We start from the raw sequence: 19,521 nt of genomic DNA on the forward strand, positions 1-19,521 counted from the left end.
TATACAGATACCTAGTGTGGTGTAGTGGACAGAATGATGGATTAAGACTCAGGAGATCTAGGTTTGAATCCCTGCTCGGTTGGTGGGAACTCGGCGAGGGGGAGGGGTCGATATCTGTGCAACTGGTAGCACCACTCTTGTAGAGTCCCGGAGGCAGTTTGTGTCATTCTGTCAACTCCTGCGACGTTGCTGAAACCAGTTGTATTGGCTCTTGCCTTTCCATTGGACTATTTCAGTGCTGTGGAGAGGAGGGATTTGCTGGTTGGGTAACAGCCTATCCTTCATATTATTTTACCCAGGCTTCATGCCCTGGAGAGGACACTCCAGCTTCGCATACAGCGTCAAAACACTAGACGCTGTTCCAAGTCCTCCATACAAAGCACTCTACAGACTGAAGGATGCCTATGATGATGTCTTCCTCTGCCCAGATGGGGGCGGCGGCGGAGGGCTGGGCAGACAGCTACTGTAACTGCCTCACGCCTGCCCTGGCAATGCCTCCCCTCCTCCGCAGCAGCTTCGGCTCTCTTTAGGACCCGGGAGGGAACCTTTGGGTTTCCCCCGTCTCCCTCGCTCCCTTGCCCCACTCCTGCTTCTCGGCGCAGGGCTGTAAATTCCTCCCTGTCAAGGCAGCCGGAGCCGCGGCGGCTGCAGCAGCAGCAGTCCCACCACCACCAGCACCAGCAGCATCCCGGCGCCCGCGCTGGCTGCCAGGGCTGCAGCGCCCGGCAGCCAGCGCCTCCGCACCATGCAGGGCCGGCCGGGGCGGCGGAGGCAGCGGCCGGGGCCGGAGCTCCTGGTTGCTCCCGTTTGCCTGGCGCTGCCCGCCAACCTTCCCGCCGCCGCCACGCCGAGACTCCTCGCCCGGCCGGGGCCGCCCCTGCTTGCCTCGCCCGCCTCCTCCCGCCGCCCGCGGCTTTAATTCCAGCGCCCCGCCTTCCAGGGGCGCCGCAGACGGAGGCCAGCGACGCCCGCGGGCGCTCGCCCGGACCGGGTGCGAGAGGCGGGCTCCGAAGCGCTCTTGGTCAGGCGCGGCCGCCCCGTCCGAGGCTCGACGGCGCTGCCCGGGGGTCACCTTCCTCCCGTCGCCCGTTTGCCCGGAGGTGAGTCCCAGCAGCGAACAAGGGGACGGGCGGGCGGGCCAGCAGGAGCGTCCCTGGTGAAAGCGGCGAGGTTGGCGGCGCCCTCGAAAGGCAGCAGGAAGCCCGGGAAGGGGTCCGTTTTGATCCCGCGTTTTAAAGCGTCTGTGCGGGGACGGGGAGGGCCGGGTGGCGCCGCGAAGAGGTCGGTGAGCCCCGGCTAGGATCCGGCGTGGGACGCGCGGGTTGCCCTCCCTCAGCGCTCCGACCCCTTTCCCTTCGGCGGACCAAAGGCGCTCTTCCGCCCAGCGCAGCCGCTTCTGCTCGGACGAGGCGCCCGGGAAGCCACCCTGGGTTCCGGCTCTCCCTTCCAAGGATCCAACCTGGGACCGTCGCGGCGCCAGACGTGGGCGCGCTGCCGGAGGTGCTGTCCTCTCTTCCGCGTCCCATTTCGCCCCTCCGCGGGTCAACCCGCACCCTTCGCCTCGGGCCGCGATCGGGTTGGATCGGGATCCCGCCGAGGCAACCCCCCCCCCCCCCCAGCGCCGGCCGTGTTCGAGCCCCGCGGCTCGGACGCGTGGGCTTCAGCTCGCGCGGGCTTCTGCTGCCCAGATGCGGCACTTCTGCATCGCCGTCTGCATGTGGGGGGCACCTGCTCCGAGGCACGGGAGGGAAGAGGGCCGTTGGAGATCTGGGGGAGATCCTTACCTGGAGGGGGGGTGTCGAGTTCCGCCGCGGTGGTTTTATCCCTCATCATCCCAGTCCCCCGGTTCCCTCCCCCCACCGCCCGTATCGATTCATTCGAGTAATTCCCTCCCAGAGAAGAATTGGAGAAAGGTGAGCAGCCAAGCGCCGCGGGAGCCGCGGGAAAAGACGCCCTGACCCACAGCGGGCAAGATCGCGCCCGTAAACAGGGAGGCTTTGCTGCCCGTGGCCGCGGCGTGCCAAGCTCGGCTAGCGATGGGTGCCCTTTACGAGCAGAGCCTGGAAGAGAAGGCTGGGAGAGGGTGCAATCTAGCCAATTAATCTTCATGGCGGTCGTCGAGAAGGCTCCGCGTTCATTAAGGGCATTTCCTGTGATTTCTTGACCAAAGGGCTAGGAACGTAATAAGCATTTGATTAAGAGCGCCCTTGGGAATGAAGGTAGCTTTACGTAAAGGGAGAGGAAATCTTTTGGCCCTTTATGTCATCTTAAAAAGCGGGAGGACTGCGATCTTAAGCGTACTTTCTGGATCCCGTTGAATCCGGTGGGACTTCTGAGTCGTATTTGAAACCCTTTTTGTACTTTCCACTGTCTTGTATTTTAGCTTTCGGAAGCCCCCCTATCCCCCCAATTAGAACTGACAGTTCTAACATGGTGGGATTGGTGGGAGGAATTTGGGAAATGATTTGTTTTACCTGTTCTTTGCAGCAGAATGGACATCTCATGGCTTCAGGGAGGGACACCTCCCAGCCAGGTTTGCTAAATCAGTCCAAGGTTGATGTCTGTTTCGTCCTGTGATCCTTAGGTGGCAAACTGAGGACCGTTATGTTGTAGGTGCCCTATGAACTGGTGACTTTTTAGCCACCTCAGTTAGTTACAGCAAAATGTGAGTGAATAATTATGTTGATTCCAAGTTATAGAAGGGGCTTCTAGGTATAAAGAGCAAAGAGCTGGTTTATCAGGTTCGGTTTCTGAGGGTGCTGAGCGACTCTGCTGCTTGCCCCAGGCTACAGAAATGGAGAATGATTTATATCCCCAGTCAGTCCCTGAGGGCCCTCCAGTTCATGGGACATAATATCACTATAGCAAATAGAAGGGAATCATTAAATGTGGGCATTTTCAGAAGTTCAGGGCAAGTATAACGTGGTGCTATCTTCAACTCTCACCACTGCCATGACCTCACTAAGTGGTCCTTTGTCAAGCCACTGTGTTGCTCCCAGTCACTGCTCCCTGTGGTAGTGATAATGACAATCAATAATGGCTGTAAGGCTTGGTAGGAACAATGGCTCTGAAGTGCTCTGAATGCCAAAGAAGCACCTTGTAGGTCCTTCCTAATATTACTGGGATGTAACAAACGCTGTAGCCACCCAAGGGCACTCATAGACTGGGGATTCCATATCCCATGTGCCTCAGGAAAGCCCTGGGATGTGAGGAGTCTGGCGCTGATGTGGAAGTGGAGATTTCAGCCCAACCAAACGTAGGTTGTTCATAGTGGGAGGCCTGCTCCAGGCCTTTCCCCCGGAGTCCTCTTTCTGTCCCCCTGAGGGGACATGCAGGAGCTTCTCTGTCTAATGAGGGGTGGGGTGGGGGAGAAGAAGCATTCCCCTTGAGTGAGCGTCCTTGCACAGGATAAGCCCATTATACTATTATATGCTTATTTCATTATATGCTTAGATATGAAGTGGCATTATCAAGAATTATTGATTGTTAATACAGAGCCAAAGAGTATTTCTGGAGATTTAATTAACATGAGGCAGAAGAGTGAATGCTTGTGCACATAGTTATTAGCGTGAGGTTATGTCTGCAGAACCATGCAGAACTGCAGATCCTTTCAGCCAGCCTGTCTGCCAGGAAGAGAGAACGAACACAAGGCTGAGCTGGACTGGCTGCTAGGCAGGCATAGTTTGTGACTGGGACAAAGCAACTGCCACCCATATTTTGGGGTGAAGGACCCCCCCCCCAAAATCCTGGTTCATGAGCTTGCCCTGCCAAGTAGTGTCTTTTTCAGGGAAAATATATCTTTCCTTCACATATTAATTCCACCTCTGCTTATTTTGGAACCGAGTGAATTGGAAAGAGGACTCTCAGGGAAGTCCTAGAGAAGGTCTCCCCCTATGAAGGACAGACTAAAGGTGATTTAGCCTAAATCTCCATATCAGCACCAGACCCCACATACCAGGTCTTTCCACAGGAATCCCTTCTCCCTTTGCCATCAGTGGCCCTTGTGGGTATGGAGGGAGCGAGAGGCTTCTAGGAGTGGCTTAAATGGCAGCCTGCTTTGCTTTGAACTGAGGAGCATGAATTGCAACATACTGAATTGCTACATCTTCTTGGGATGCCTACCTTTTTAAGCCTTTGTCTGACATTTTAGTCCTCCACCAGAGTCCTGCTTCACTGGAAAATACACATGTCCACAAATTCTGTACATTTCTACCACTGGAGTAGTTTTTATCCCCTCAGAGAAACATATTGGGACACTCCCCCCCAAAAAAGTTCTGTGCTGTCCCCACTCCCTGCAAACTATAAGAAGCAGATGTGACATGCTGCAGTTGTCCGTTGGATGGCTTCATCTGAGGAAAATTCAGATTTCTTCCAGTAAGGATACTGGGATTTATTGCGGTCAGGAAATACCCCAGAATATATTACAAGAATCGCATTCTATTCTATTTTGCATTCTGTTCTATTTTGCTTTCATTCTACAGTACTTACTTCTTGACAACTCGGACAGAAAATGTATGACCGCAGACACACATAAAACTCCTTTGGTATTGGGCATTCCTGTTGGGTTCGTAACAAATATACAAGACTCATGGAATGAATGTTTAAAAAATCCAGCTGAATGAATGAAACATCTAGTAGGAGGCAGTTAGCTGTCCTTGGAGAAAATAAGACTTATCCATTAAAAAAAAAAAGATCTGGCCAGGCCTGGAAGCCTCTTCTTCCATTTCAAGTCGTAGCAGTTGCTTGTTGAAGGAAGTCTTTCCTTTCTGTCAGATTCCAGTCCTAACATGAACTCAGACATGTGTTTCCTCATTGTTAGGGCAGCAGGTAAAGCAGCCCTTACGGTGTTTTGTAATGCATAATGCATCTTGGTAGTTTGGCTTGAATAATGAGCTACATAATCAATGCCCTGGGTGGCTGCACATGAATTGTTAAGGATGTGTGGCAGCTGTAGTGGGAACAGAACTGTTCTTGTCTTTGAGACCATAATACTTTGCAGAGATATAGGAACAGTATTTAGAAATATCTTGTTTAAGGAGAATAAAAAATTAGCAGTTGTTCTACCGATTTCCAGCATCTCCTGAGCCACATCTGTGACTTCTATAAAAAAGAATGAAAGTAATATAGGAGTGATACAAGATTTGAATTGAAAAAGATGTAATAAAATGAAGGAGAAATTGGAAGCATTGCAAACATTTTATAAAACTTTATATACTAGTAAAATCCTTCTATAATGAAAATTGAAGATTATATAAAACAATTTTAATAAAAAACTGCTAAATGATGATAAAAATAAAATGGAACTGTTAATTACTGATAAAGAAATAGAGGATATTATAAATAACTAAAGACAGGAAAGACCCCCAGAACAGATGGATTAGGCCCAGAATATTATAAAGTATTTAAAAGGATTCTTATACCAAAGTTAAAAGTGTTATTTAATAAGATATTAATGGGAGGAGAAATCCCACAATCATGGAGTCATTGATTGTTTTAATATTGAAAGCAGATAAAAATCCAATAAATATGGAAGCATATAGACCCATATCACTGATAAATCAAGATGCTAAGATATTCATGGCAATAATGGCAAAGAGATTAAATAACTTTATGGGGAGTTATTTTGAAGAAGACCAAAATGGATTTATACAAGGCAGACAAATGTCAGATTTAATGACATTTAGCTTAAGAAACTAACTCTAAAGTCAGAGTACTATTGTAGAATACAGCTAGAGTAATAGTTAATGATGGAATAACTGAGACAATACACCTAGGCCAGGTACAAGACAAGGTTGCCCCTTATGTCCAGTATTATTGACAATGATAATAGAACTATTGGCACAGATAATTAGAGATGATAAACAGATTGTAGAGACAGAACATAAAGAAAATGGTAAGATAAACTTGTTTGCTGATGACGCATTACTAATAGTTAAAAATCCAATAGAAACAACAGAAAGGCTTAAATCACATTTGGAGAAATTCGAGGGTATAACAGGTTAAAAGTAAATTAGGGAAAGTCAGAATGTTTATTGTTAAACCACTTGGATGAGGAGAAAAGAAGAAGGAAAACAATATTTGAAGGTAAAATGGGAAGTGCTAAATATTTAGGGATTAATATTACTTGGAACTTACAGGATATACAGTAATTAAAATAAATCTGGATAGATTGAAAAAAGATAACTGGAAGGATAAAAGATTATCAGAAATTAAATAATTTTTTTGTTTGGTAGAGTGGCATTATGCAAAATAAAAATTATTTTCAAATTAAATTTTATATTTTGGATGCTTCCCATAAAGATTACAGAAAAACAACTGAACGAATGGCAGATAATGATAAATTGTTATTGCAATGGAAATAAACGAGTGAAAATGAATAAGAAATTATGGTATGTAGCACACAAAAAGGGAGGTCTTGGATTACCCAATTTAAAATTATATTATACAGCAAATCATCGTAGACATATTCCAGATATTATTAAAGGTAATAAAAATTTGATTTGGACAGAAATAGAAATGCAGGGTAAGGAAGGAAGAACTGAAAGTATATTGTTTAAAGAAAAAAATGGGGAAGGGATTTAAAAGATTACTAATCCTTTCCTTAAAAATATGTTAGAAAATTGGAAAAAGTTTAGAGGTATATTGAGCCCACCAATCTCTCCTTTATACCAGGTGGTGGATTTACAGAATTTTCCAGAAAATCTTAAAAAAAAACTCTTAAGAATATAATAAAAAATAAAGGGATAAATAGGATAAAAGACTGGATGGAGAAGATGAGAGATAAAGGAAATATAAAAGACATTTTGGAAGGAGAGGGGATTTCTTGCTTTAATATGATTCAAATAGAAAGGTGGACAAGGGAATGGAATAGCAAGGAAGGGAAAAGTAGAAAAATTACAAAGCGTGAAGAGATTATTGAAAAAAGATTGAAATTAGAGGAAAAGACAGAAAGAAAGGGAACTGTAAATCAAATATATAAATTATTAATTCAGGCCGAACAGGATACACAAGGATTGAAAACACAGTGGCAATATGATTTGGATAAAGAAGTAATAGGAGAAGAATGGGATAAAATGTAGGACCAAAGAATTATGAAGAACATACTGTATCTTTAAGGATAAAAGAAAATTGTTATAAGGTAATTATGGAGGTGGTATTTAACGCCGGTAAAACTGAATATAAGTAAAAATTTATCATCACTAAGTTGGAGGTGTAAAAAAGAGAAGGGGACGTATATACATATGTGGTGGTCATAGGAAGTAAGAAAGCAAGAATGGAAGCAAATTTTTAAAGAAATAAGGGAAATAACTGGATTAAATATTCAAATGGCTTTATTGAATTTGGTTAAAAAGGATTAATTGTTGAAAGAAAATAAGGACATAATAGTAACAATGATTATGGCAGCAAGGTTAATTTTTGCAAGAAACTGGAAAAATGATAACCAACTCAATTTAGAGGAATGGTATAGAAAACTATGGGATATGGCAATTAATCATAAGGCGACATATGATATGAAAATAAGAAGAGGCCTATTAAAAATAATGATTTTAAGAAAATATGGAGAGTATTCTTGGAATATGTATTTCAGAGAGGGAGTGGGTATACACAGAGGGAAGAAACAATGAAGTTTTGGAGAGAAAATGGTCTGAATGAAATTTAAAATATTATTAATGCTAGCTGTGAGGGTGATGGTGCCACTGGTGTGTTATGCAATTGTATTTTATTGTGGTGTTACGTTTATGTTGTCTAGGTCGGATGTTTGTTTAATAAATTTTTTTAAAAAGATCTTGTTTAAAGAGAATAAAAAATAGCAGTTGTTCTACCGATTTCCAGCATCTCCTGAGCCACATCTGTGACTATGGTGCTCTGTGTATATCTGGCTGACAAATTAAATTTCTGTTAACATTCAAATAAGTTAAAATTTATGTCATCTCTAAATTGAATCAAAATTGCTGTGACATTAGGGAATAAACTGTCAAAGTATGTAGTTCCAGTAATTGCAAGCATGCAATTATGTAAAAAAGAATGTTAATTTGGGTAAAATAAACACAGATATATCTAAATTTGGTTGATCATCAAAAAAGAATTATTACCTAAAATCTATGAAAGGCTGTTAAAATTGGATGATGCTTTGGTTAATATTTTTAGAAAGAAATTGGAAAATATGTCTAGAGGAGCTTTACTGGAACAAATGTGACAAGTTATGTTCCTTTATAGTTCAATACTGTCTCAGTGTTTAAAAAGTAAGTAAAATACTTTTAAAATATTGCACTGTTGACACTGCACATCTGTCTGATTATATATGTTCTGTAAGAATAGGTTGGACAACTTTTGAGATGTGCTCATATTAATGGCCAACTTCAGTATATTTGCTGATCCAGTCTTAAAAAATGTTCTTTGGAATACGATCTGGTATGCAGTTAGTGTAATGACTGGATATATTATAGCCAACATTTGAATTGTTTAGTTATGTTGTTAAGTTATGTAAGAGTGAAATAAAGATGATGCATTAGAAGTTAATTTGGAATTCATTATTGATAACAAAAATTAATGTTGTCTTAAATGGAGAGAGCTATAGTGATTACCTTTCTTTATAAAGCTGGTTATCTAAGGTGGAGTGTGGAAAGATGATTGAAGAATATATGTTACTGAAGGAAGGCAGGAAATCAATATGAATATTCTATAAAATTGGTTATCCTTAATTTTATGAAAAGCATTCATAATCTGCATATTAATCATTATCACTCATTTAATGTTTTGTGAATTTTATTGGGTATACACATAATGCGTGTTATGGATATATTGTCCTTTTATGTCGGTAACTATGATGTATTTTATGTACAAAAGAGTGATTTGATGCCTTGAATTATTTTGATCATTATTCTTGGATCCTAAGAAAATTATTAGAATGAATGAACAGCTATTTGCAGTTAATATTGCCCCTTTAATAGCTGATTTCCAAGTATATTCAGATGTGTATTTTCATTACACCCTGTATTTAATGATTAGTTCTGTATATTTATTGTGAACAATAAATATTTGTGACTATGTAATCATTGTAAATCATTGCATGCTGTTTAATTTTCACAAATACATTTTAATAAATATATATATTTAAGAATATTTCATGCTTGTTAGGTGAGGGATATCTTATGTGTGACTGCACATCATCAGAGAAAACTGAAAAGAATAGCCTGGAACTTCTCTGTGATCTCATAGAGGTTGGCTGAATACTTTTGTTAATCCCTTTGTTGATTTAGAAGGGACCAAAGAAGAGACTGCAGTATGGGAAGCTGTGCTACCTGGGCTGGGGAGGCATGTGTTGGCTTGAGCTTTTTCCTAATTTCACAGACACCAGTGAGGTGCCCTCACTTGTTTAAGACATTTGAGCTGCAGTCAGAGGTGGCGCATGGCGATGGGGGATTCAGGGCAGTAGATTCTGAAAGAGGAAGTAAGTGTGAAACCTGCTGCAGGTACTGCATATGAGGGCGTGTTTCAGTCCTTAAAAACTGTGGCCACCAGCTTTGATTGATTGATCATTGATTGATTGATTGATTGATTGATTGATTGATTGATTGATTGATTGATTGATTGATTGATTGATTGATTGATTGATTGATTGATTGATTGATTGATTGATTGACTGACTGACTGACTGACTGACTGATTGATTGATTGATTGATTGATTGATTGTGTTTCTACCCTACCCATCTAGTGGCAAGCCACTACTCTGGGTGACATTACAAGAAGAGGTAAACAACAACATAAGGAACAGCATATCTGTGAAGATTCTTAGTCATCCAGGTGTGGTTATCTGGAGACTGAGTCATGGCAACTAGACTTCTTTCTTCTTAGGTTGAAACTTTCACTACTCATTTAAGTAGCTTTTTCAGTCTGAGGAGAGTTGGTCGGAGATCCCTGATGTATTATTGGTTTCACTTCCCTCTAGTCTGAATAGGCTCATTAGAATGACAAAGGACTGGGGGTGAGGGATATTCCCACTTCTGCAGTCCTTCTCCACCCATTGTCATGGGTTGTTAACAGTCATTAACAGTGGTCTTTCTGGTGTGTCTGGTCTCGATCTCTCTGGGGAGGGATGCAAGGGCAACATGATAAATAGAAGACAGGTTGTATTCCTGTTGAGGTGGTGGACTTATCTTCTTAATACAAAACTACTTGTCTTCTCAGTACAAAATGAGTACATCTTGATCATCAAATGAGTGTCCTTTGTCCTTCAAATTAAGGAACACTACTGACAAGGCAGAAATTCGTGACCCTTCATGGATTGCTGCCTTGTCATGGCGAAGGGGATTGAGTAATTCAGAAAAGCTGTGGGCTATGCCGTGCAGAGACACCCAAGACCTGCACGGTCATAGTGGAGAGTTGTGACTAAACATGATCCACCTGGAGCAGGAACCGGCAAGCCACTCCAGTATCTTTGCCAAGAAAGCCCCATGAACGGAAACAAAACGCTAAAAGATGTGACGCTGGAAGATGGGACCCTTGGGTCGAAAGGTGTCCAACATGCTACTGAGGAAGAGCGGAGGACAAGGACAGGTAGCTCCAGAGATAATGAAGTTGTTGGGTGAAAGCCGAAAGGACGCTCAGCTGTGGACATGACTGGAAGTGAAAGGGAAATCTTATGCTGCAAAGAAAAATACTGCATAGGAACATGGAATGTAAGATCTATGAACCTTGGCAAGCTGGATGTGGTCAAACAGATGGCAAGGATAAACATTGCCATCCAGGGCGTCAGTGAACTAAAATGGATGGGAATGGGCAAATTCAATATAGATGATTATCATATCTACTATTGTGGGCAAGAATCCCATAGAAGGAATGGAGTAGCCCTCATAGTCAATAAAAGAATGGGAAAAACTGTATTGGGATACAATCTCAAAAATGATAGAATAATTTCAATACAAATCCAAGGCAGACTTTTCAACATCACAGTCATCCAAGCTTATGCACCAACCACCAATGCTGAAGAGGCTGAAATAGACCAATTCTATGAAGACTTGCAACACCTTCTAGAACTCACACCAAAGAAAGATGTTCTTCTCATTATAGGGGACTGGAATGCTAAAGTAGGGAGTCAAGAGATAAAAAAGAACAACAGGTTCTTATGAGTACACAGTGGAAGTGAAGAACAGATTTAAGGAACTCGATTTGGTGGACAGAGTGCCTGAAGAACTATGGATGGAGGCTTGTAACATTGTACAGGAGGCAGCAACAAAAACCATCCCAAAGAAAAGGAAATGCAAGAAAGCAAAGAGGCTGTACAAATAGCAGAGAAGGGAAACAAAATGCAAGGGAGATAGGGACAGTCACATAAAAAGGAATACAGTCGTGCCCCGCTGGACAATTACCCCGCTCTACGACGAATCCACTTTATGATGACGTTTTTGCGATCGCAAAACAATGTTTTAAATGGGGTATTTTCACTGTGCGATGATTGGGTCCCTGCTTCGGGAACCGATTTTTGCTTTACGATGATCAGCAAACAGCTCATCATCGGGTTTCAAAATGGCCACCGGCTGAAGAAAATGCCCCCCTGCTATTTTCTAGGATGGATTCCTCGCTTTACAGGCACTGAAAATGGCCGCCGTATGGATTATCTTCGCTGGATGAGCAGGTATTCAGCCCATTGGAACGCACTGAACAGTTTTCAATGCATTTCAGAGGTTTTTTAAATTTCGTTTAACGACGTTTTCGCTCTACAGCTATTTTGCTGGAATGAATTAACGTCGTCAAGCGGGGCACCACTGTACAGACTTCCAAAGAATAGCAAGGAGAGACAAGAGAGCCTTCTTAAATAAAGAGTGCAAAGAAATAGACGAAAATAATAGAAAGGGAAAAACCAGAGATCTGGTCAAGAAAATTGGAGCTATTAAAGGAACATTTTGTACAAAGATGGACATGATTTTCCCCCCCCTCTCTCTTCTTTTCTTATTTAATCCCATCTTGGTACTCCTTTCTGAAATTAATTGTCTTAATATTACAATTGTATTTATATGATTATATATTTTTATATTGATTTCTTTTATGTTGTAAGCCGCCCCGAGTAGACATGGTCTAGAGGGGCAGGGCATAAATTTAATAAATAAATAAATAAGTAAAATAAATGATAAAGGACAAAAATGGTAGGGACCTTAGTGAAGCAGAAGACATCAATAAGAGGTGGCAAGAATACCCAGAGGAATTATACCAGAAAGATCTGGATGTTTGGGACAACCCAGATAGTGTGCTTGCTGACCTTGAGCTAGACATCCTGGAAAGTGAGGTCAAGTGGGCCTCAGAAAGCATGGCTAACAACAAGGCCAGTGGAGGTGATGGCATTCCAGTTGAAAGATTTAAAATGTTAAAAAAATGATGGTGTTAAGGTGCTAGAGTCAATATACCAGCAAGTTTGGAAAACTCAGCAGTGGCCAGAGGACTGGAAAATATCAGTCTACATCCCAATCCCAAAGAAGGGCAGTGCCAAAGAATGCTCCAACTACCATACAATTGCACTCATTTCACACGCTAGCAAAGTTATGCTCAAAATCATACAAGGTAGGCTTCAGCAGTATGTGGACCGAGAACTCCCAGAAGTACAACCTGGATTTTGAAGGGGCAGAGGAACTACAGACCAAATTGCCAACATGCACTGGATTATGGAGAAAGCCAGAGAATTCCAGAAAAACATCTGCTTCATTGACTACACAAAAGCCTTTGACTGTGTAGGACCACAACAAACTATGGCAAGTCCTTAAAGAAATGGGAGTGCCTGACCACCTTATCTATCTCCTGAGAAATCTATTAGTGGGACAGGAAGCAACAGTTAGAACTAGATATGGAACATCTGATTGGTTCAAAATTGGGAAAGGAGTACGACAAGGCTGTATATTGTCTCCCTGCTTATTTAACTTATATGCAGAATACATCATGCGAAAGGCAGCACTGGATGAATCCCAAGCCGGAATTAAGATTGCCGGAAGAAATATCAACAACCTCAGATATGCAGATGATACCACTCTGATGGCAGAAAGTAAGGAGGAATTAAAGAACCTCTTAATGAGGGTGAAAGAGGAGAGTGCAAAAAATGGTCTGAAGCTCAACATCAAAACAAAGTAAGATCATGGCCACTGGTCCCATCACCTCCTGGCAAATAGAAGGGGAACATATAGAGGCAGTGACAGATTTTACTTTCTGTAGGGCTCCATGATCACTGCAGATGGTGACAGCAGCCACAAAACTAAAAGACGCCTGCTTCTTGGGAGAAAAGCGATGACAAACCTAGACAGCATCTTAAAAAGCAGAGACATCACCTTGCTGACAAAGGTCCACATAGTCAAAGCTATGGTTTTTCCATACATTAGCGATGTATGGATGTGACAGCTGGACCATAAAGAAGTCTGACCGCTGAGGAATTGATGCTTTTGAATTGTGGTGCTGGAGGCGACTCTTGAGAGTTTCCTGGACTGCAAGGAGAACAAACCTATCCATTCTGAAGGAAATCAACCCTGAGTGCTCACTGGAAGGACAGATCCTGAAGCTGAGGCTCCAATACTTTGGCCATCTCATGAGAAGAGAAGACTCCGTGGAAAAGACCCTGATGTTGGGAAAGTGTGAATGCAAGAGGAGAAGGGGACAACAAGTGTGGACAAGTGTGTTTGCGGGTTTGAGGTGCACTGGTATGTGGTGACACATACCACTGTTAATGACTGTTAATGACCCATGACAATGGGTGGTGAAGGACTGCAAAACTTGGATTTTTACTCACCCCCAGTCCATTGTCCTTCTAATGAGCCTGTTCAGACCAGGGGGGAAGAGAAACCAAGGTGGAGGATAGATCAGGGATCTCCTACCAACTCTCCTCAGACTGAAGAAACTTCTTGGATGAGTAGCGAAATGTTTCAACCTAGTAAGAAAGAAGTCCAGTTGCCATGACTCAACTTCCAGATAAGGAACAACAGTAAGAATAAATTAAAACAATAAAGAAGCCCCTCCCTGTACCCAACTACATTTAAACAACATAAATTAACCCAAAACATGGTGGCAAAAGCAGTACTCACCAAGGACTAGCATTAGGCTGGGAGAGAGAAAATTAGAATGAAAGCCACCCAATATGGTGAAAGTCAGTGGTTGAACAAAAATGAGAAAATATACTGGGTTTTTTTTTTGTTTGGACTAAGCCTCTCAGAAGAGCCACCATGTCCTCTGTCCTATTCTGAGAGTTGTAATGTTCTCATGGGTGGGGCTGTGCCCATTTTCCATCATGCCTGCTATCTCCATTACCACCACCTCTTTTGAAATATGGAGGTATCTGGGTGGCTGTGGTCAAGAAGTTGGAGCAGCACCTTCCATGCTGTAGAGCTCTCTTGTATCATGCCTTAGAGTTTTCTATCATCCTCTTGGAAGTGCTTTTTATTTTATGTTGCTGCCTGCTATAGTTGCTGTGACTTCAGGAGCTATGGTGGTGGCAACAGCCACAATGACCAATAGCCACCATGGCCATGGGGGAGACGGTATATGGAGCATGTGTAAAAGGGGTTCAAGTGCCATCTCTGGCCTTCACCACAGGAATGACACCAAAGACAAATCCAAACCATGGGGGTTATTGACCATATTTACTTGAGAGAACGTTCATTATCAGTTCAGACTGGAGGAGATAGACTTTGTACCTGCATTGCTGCCCTATGAGAAATTTTATTAGCATACCATGTCACACAACATCCCAACTGTTGTTCCAGAAGTGCCTGATCTGCTGAAAAGAAGGGCTGTATATCTGTGTTCACATTCAGAAATACAGTCATCGAGCTATGCGGGTTATCCCAGCAACTCAGGCAGATAGGCCATTTTCCAGGAAGACAGTGATCCAGTTGAGTGTGTGGGGAGAATGTTTTATAATCCATGCCACACAATCTGTGTAACTCCTGCACAAACCTTCCCCTCAGGGCAGCTCCTTGTACATTTACTTCTGAAAGCCTTGAACTGACCCTGGCCTTTAGTCCTGTTCCCAGAAAAGCTTAGATGGTGCAAGGCATACACTGACTTAATTGTTGATTCATATATTCATTCCATTTATATCCCTCATTTCATCTAATGAGATCAAGGTTGTGTGCATGGCTCCTTCTCCCCCATCATCCCTCACAATGCTGTGAAATAGGCTAGGCTAAAAGAGAGTGACTGGCACAAGGTCTCCCAGTGAGTTCCACGTACGTTGGGTGACTAGGCTTTCAATGTCCCATGACATAATCTGGCATGCTAACCATTGTGCCACCTCTTCTTCTTCTTCTTCTTCTTCTTCTTCTTCTTCTTCTTCTTCTTCTTCTTCTTCTTCTTCTTCTTCTTCTTCCTCTTCCTCTTCTTCTTCTTCTTCTTCTTCTTCTTCTTCTTCTTCTTCTTCTTCTTCTTCTTCTTCTTCCTCTTCCTCTTCTTCTTCTTCTTCTTCTTCTTCTTCTTCTTCTTCTTCTTCTTCTTCTTCTTCTTCTTCTTCTTCTTCTTCTTCTTCTTCCTCTTCCTCTTCTTCTTCTTCTTCTTCTTCTTCTTCTTCTTCTTCTTCTTCTTCTTCTTCTTCTTCTTCTTCTTCTTCTTCTTCCTCTTCCTCTTCCTCTTCCTCTTCTTCTTCTTCTTCTTCTTCTTCTTCTTCTTCTTCTTCTTCTTCTTCTTCTTCTTCTTCTTCTTCTTCTTCTTCTTCTTCTTCTTCTTCTTCTTCTTCTTCTTCTTCTTCTTCAGATGTGTGATCCTGTCTTCACAGGTGGCCGCATATCAACAAATAAAATGTAAGAGACCAGTCAAGCCCAAACAGAACAGTTCCATGCATCTTAAGAAAACCACAACAATGTTTGTGACAATATGCATTCCATATGTCAGATTTCATACAAGTTTACCTTTTGCAGTCTGGTGCTCCATAATCTCTAATTCAGATCGCAGGACACAAAGGCCTCCTAGGTGTGGAAGGTCTATGTCTCATCGCCCCAGATGTCGAGGTGACATTTTAATTCTCAGTCTCTTCCGCTGATGAGGAAACTGATTTCCAATAGTGTTTCCTTGTGCTGATATTCCTACCACCACCTTCCAGTGCTGTATCTTCTCCTTTTACAGTAATGAAACACATGCTTTCAGTTTTTAATTATAGTATTCTTTCTGCCATCTGTATGCTGTACGGCTTGTCTCGGTTCAAGCAATGGACAAAGTTATGGTTGTTTCTGGTTTGTTTTATATTGAGGTACAGTTTAGTTTTTATTACGGTTCATTCCAGTGGCAGAGTTTAGTGATATGGCTAGATGCATGCAAATGGGTGAAAGTGCCACATGTTGCAAAAAGGAGGAGATTAATATGAGAAGCAGCCACTTTTTGCTTTTAAGTTGCAATCCTTCCTGCAGCATCACAGGAAACAGATCCCCCATTGTCAGAGACTTGTAACTTGCTTATACAAGATGAAGCTGGAAACTCATAGAAGAGAGTTTGGGCTCCAATGGATGGGGGATGATGGGGAAAGAGTAAATAGGCACTTACAGCAGTTTCAAGAGGCAAGTGGAATGAGAGTTTCTGGTGGAAGCTTTCAGTTAGACTGTCAATTAGCTGAAAGGACCCAAGGAAACAAAAACAAAAAGCAAGGAAGCTTTCTGTATATGTATTACAGCATTTCTTCAGGTTTCCTAAAGAGAAGTTGTTTGGGGACAGAGTGCTTTTTAAAAATGAAGTTTGGACATGTATCGAAATAAGCCCTGTATACCCTCATGAAGAACAGGGATGAACCAGAAGGAAGTGGAGTAAGACTTTTCCCTCATCTGGAAAAGGCCCCAAATGTACTGTTTTAGAACCCTTCTTCCTTCTTCTGGATAGGACATACAACACTTCAGACAATCTCTTCACAATTTGGAAACATTGTCTGTAGTATAGATTTCATCATTATCAACTTAGAAGTATGGAGCTGAAAGAGACCCGACAGATCCTCAAATCCAACTCCTATAGTAGACCTTCATTGGCTTCTTTGGCAGTGAATGCAATGCAGACAAAATGCTTCTTCATACCACACATCATGAGGTTGTAGAATTCCTTGTGACAAGATGTGGTGATGGCAACTGGCTTAAAGGAGGCATGGACAAATAAATCCTTTGATGCTGTTAGCTGTGACAGTGAAAAGGAATTTTTGTTCTAAGGCCGTCGAGCTCTGAATTCTAGATGTTGGGGGCAGAAAATGGGGGACAGTTTTGTGCCCATCTACATGTTCTTCCTGGACCCATCTAACTACCTACTCTGAGAAACAGGATGCTGGCCTAGATGAACTCTTGCGCTGGCTCTGCAGGTTCTTACATTCTTACGAAAACTACAGTGTAAAGTACATGTGGCTAAAAAGCACTTGGGATGTAGTTGTACATTGTTAATTGTATGTGCAGGGCCAGAAACCAATTTATTATTGTAATACCAATTTCAAAAAATTAAAGGAATAAACTATGCCTGCAAGGCAGATTACGGTATTTATTGTCATTTACATATTGTAATTAGATTCTATGTTCTCATTTGCCTATCTCTAGGAGGATTAAAAACTAAATTCAGAAATTATTTCAAAACATTCTTTCATCTAAAACAAGGCATTAACATACATTAACATCTACTTTGGTGTATTTGTTTATTTTTTTCCTGCCTTTTAAAAAAATATCGCTCAGCCAAGGGTTTGTGTGACAGTTAACGCACAATGAATTGAAGCCTATGTGAAATTAAATATATTACGTGTCAACCAAATGGAAACGTAGATACCAGACATTGGTGCATTCACAAGTCCTGAAAAACTTTAAGAACAAATGTGCCATTTTCTTTTTTTGAAAGAAGTAGCCATGTTAGTCTGTCTCAACATGGTGGGGAGGGCAAAGGAATTTAGAAACTAACAAACAAAATATTTAAAGACTAACAGTTTTATTTCAGTGTTCCTTTTGTGGATCAAAGACTACTTCCTCATACACTGGCGTACAAATACATGGCTGATATATACATATCCTCATGACCAGGTGAGGATACAGAGAAAAGACAATGCAAAAGCAAGGGCAGGTGATACCTTTATTAGACCATTAAAAAAAATCCAGTGTATTTGATGTATACTAGTCTTTATCAGGTTGTGCACTAATATATTGTTAACAGTGCAGAAAAATCACATGAAAACCCCCCAAATCATGGCAGATGTCTGTGCCAGGTCTATTTCTTGAAGATGCGTTAGGACCTGATCACACCAGCCAAATGTACCCCAGTTCAAACTATTCTTTCTATACCTCTCTTGTATTGAATTGGGACCACGTGATATATTTATTGGGGTGCAAGTTCCCATTTGTTTTTACGTTACTGATTCCTTTCTTCCTGTTTGAAACATTATGGCCAGCAGTACTGTGGAACTATTTTATTTTCTCTCCTGTTTCCTGGGATAGTGCAGTCCCTAACTTTACAAACACAAACCCAACTGTTACATCCATATGTTAGGAAGGGGTTCCCATTTGAGAATATTTTATCAGTGGTGCCACCGACTCTTGAAGAAATGCATTGCACACAATGGGCCCATCCCCCCATGCCAGAGAGTAGGTAGAGTGATGAAAAACTTACCAATGCCCTGGCATACTTGGCAGAGTTGGGGGACTTCCCCAGCTGTAAAGTTGTTGGAATGCGTTTGCCTACATATTGATATGCCAGCTGCAAAACTTTATTAAAAAAATTAATCGTGGGGCTGCTGTATGGCAATAATAGTTGCTGCCTTTCCCAGGGACTTGTCGTAGCAAAAAAAAACCCTGATAGGAACGTTCACACATACAATACCAGTAAGAAATGATCCAACATGTCATTGGAACAAAGTAACACAGGTGGAGGAAATAAATGTCAGATACACAGCTGACTGGGAAAATGATTCAATCATGGCCGTGTGTTGTGTGTCCAGAAATTTATGCAGTGATTAAGTGGGATATAACGGGGGTACGTTTGACTGGTGTGATCAGACTTTTAGAAAAAGCAGGCTGCATGCACAAGTCAGGAGTTTCAAATTCTACTCCTAGTGGTTGGAAGGAGCCATGTATTCAGCAACTCCCCCACCCCATCACCTTCTTTTGGAAGGTTCCTCAATGGATGGGAAGAGAGCCTACACAGAAATGCGACACGCTCCTACCAGAGAATTGGGAATAAAATTTGGTCCACCCACTAGTGGAAGCCAACTGAAGGCAAATGAATCCTATTATTTAGTGGTTGGAAGCAAACGTTTTCTTCAGTTTGCAGTCCTGCTTGGCTGATGTTGGTCATGTTATCTTCTAAATGGTGCTCTGGGATTCAGGGTATTCCCCCATAGCTGAAAAACAAACAAATAAATAAAGCCATGTGGTCCCTGCACAATACAAAAGCAAGGGCAGGTGATATATTTATTAGGCCATTATCAGGACTGGCTCTGTTGAATATCCACGGTCTCAAATTTCAGCAAATAGAGATATAGCATAGAGGTTACAGCTATTTCTTGATTTTATGTGTAAATGTACTTATGTATATGCAGTGCTATGCTGAAT

The 19,521-nt window shown here is 42.1% G+C and overlaps 1 protein-coding gene across 2 annotated transcripts in view; it reads left to right on the forward strand.

Moving 5' to 3' along the window:
• The first annotated feature begins 962 nt into the window (after nucleotides 1-962).
• The window catches only part of SYNDIG1 (synapse differentiation inducing 1), a 43,783-nt gene continuing 25,224 nt past the window's right edge, over nucleotides 963-19,521 (forward strand). The window contains exon 1 of one of the 2 annotated variants that reach the window (XM_072998422.2): nucleotides 963-1,100. The gene's annotated coding sequence lies outside the window, so the exon portion shown is untranslated. The remainder of the gene's footprint in view (nucleotides 1,101-19,521) is intronic. The other variant, XM_072998423.2, reaches the window with a different exon arrangement.

Source organism: Pogona vitticeps, chromosome 4 (genome assembly GCF_051106095.1).
Source record: "Pogona vitticeps strain Pit_001003342236 chromosome 4, PviZW2.1, whole genome shotgun sequence".
Lineage (NCBI taxonomy): Eukaryota > Metazoa > Chordata > Lepidosauria > Squamata > Agamidae > Pogona > Pogona vitticeps.